This window comes from Galeopterus variegatus, unplaced genomic scaffold (genome assembly GCF_000696425.1).
Source record: "Galeopterus variegatus unplaced genomic scaffold, G_variegatus-3.0.2 Scaffold13105, whole genome shotgun sequence".
NCBI classification, from domain to species: domain Eukaryota; kingdom Metazoa; phylum Chordata; class Mammalia; order Dermoptera; family Cynocephalidae; genus Galeopterus; species Galeopterus variegatus.
Genome location: NW_007739216.1, coordinates 1 through 2,098, shown reverse-complemented (window position 1 = coordinate 2,098; position 2,098 = coordinate 1).

The window sequence follows — 2,098 nt, the reverse complement described above, 5'->3', positions numbered from 1 at the left end:
CTTTTGTCTCCTTCAATCTATTCTCAACACAGCAGCCAAAGTGACTCCAAACCCTCCAATGTTTTTTCATATCAGTTAGAATAAAAACCAAAATTTTTATAGTAACTTATAAGGTCCTACACAATCTAAATCTGAGCCTTCCAATAATCATAGCCACTAGTGGCTATTTAAATTTAAATTAAATTACAAATTCATTTCCTTAGCCACACTAGCCACATAAAATGCTCAATAGCCCTATGTGGCTAATGGCTACTGTACTGGACAGCACAGAAATACAGAACATTTCCATCTTTGTGGAAAGTTCTACTGGACATCACTGATCTAGACACTCAGTGCCTATCCAACATTCTCATCTTTCACTGCTCACCCTCAGTTTACAGTGCACTCCACTCTATCTGCAAGGTCTCATTATTTCCTCTTACATACCAGGCACGCTCTCATCTTATGGTCTTTGGTCTTGTTATTCCGTCTGCTTCAATGCTATTCCCCAGATATCTGTATAACGCTCTCCCTCACCTCTTTCAGGTCTTGACTCAAATGTCACTTTAGGAGGCCCTCTCTAGCAGCCCTGTTAAAATCACAATTCTCACCTTGACAGTGTACTAAATGCCACTGAGTTGTTCACTTCAAATGATTGATTTTATGTTATATGAATTTTCACCTCAGTAAATTATTTTTAAATATACATTTAAATAAAATCACAACTTCCAAGAAAATATTTGCAAACTATTCACCTGACAAGGGGTTAATATCCAGAATATACAAGGAATTCATCTCAACAACAACAAAAATAATCCAATTTAAAAATGGGCAAATGATCTGAATAGACACTTCTCAAAAAAGACAAACAAATGGCCAACAGGTACATGAAAAAAAACCACTCAACCACTAATCATCAGAGAAATGCAAATCAAAACCATAATGAGATATCATCTCACTCTAGTTAGAATATCTATTATCAAAAAGATTTTTTTAAAAATGCTGGGAGAGCGGGCCGGCCCGGTGGCGCACTGGATAGTGCGCCGCTTGGGAAGCGCGGCGGCGCTCCCNCTGGAGGACATTATTTTAAGCAAAATAAGCCAGGCACAGAAAGATAAAAGACCACATGTTCTCACATATGCAGAAAAAGTTGATCTCATAGAAGTAGAGATTAGAATAGTGGTTATCAGAGGCTGGACAGAGTAGGGGGAAGGGGGAGACAGGAAGCATTTAGTCAAGGGATACAAAAATTTAGCTAGAAAGAAGGAATAAGTTTTAAGTGTTCTACAGCACTGAAGGGTAACTGTGGTTAACAATTTATTGTATAATTTCAAATAGCTAGAAGAGAGGATGTTGAATGTTCCCAACACAAATGACAAATGTTTAAGGTGATAGACTTGCTAATTACTTTAATTTGATCATTGTACATTATATACATGTATCCAAATATCACATTTAACCCTATATATATGTACAACTATTATGTGTCAGTTAAAAATTTTTTTAAAAAAACACAACCCCCAATGCCCTATCCCCCTTCCCTGAATTTTTTCCATGACACTTATTACCATCCAATATATTACATAATTACTAATGTAGTACATCTAATATAGTACATATTTCTTTCTCTTTTTTAAAATAATTTATTTTATTTATTGAATCAAAATCGATTACACATATTTTGGGGGTTGAACATTGAGATATGTTGATTAAATCAGTATTACTAGCATATATATTGTTATTCTTTATGTAGTTATTCTTTATGCCCCTTGTCCAACCTCTCCATTCCCTCCCCCTCCCCCCTCTAATTGCCCTAGATTTCTTCTCTCCTTCTGAAAGAATAATGGTTACTCTGTTAACCTGTTGCCTAGATGATCTGTCCAGTGCTGAGAGATGTGATCAGGTCCCCCAATATTATCATAGAGAAGATGCTTCTGTTATTCTGAAATGGGTTATGTGGAAAGAGATCCTCCTTTTCTTTGTCTCTGCTGGTGACTCTTCTTGTGTGAATGCACTCCAGTGGTTGGTGGACCATATGAGTGGTGGCTGTGGTCGGCTACCCACATGGGGGTACTGTTTTTGGCATGCTCCTTGGCACTGGCGGTATGCCTGGTTGTGG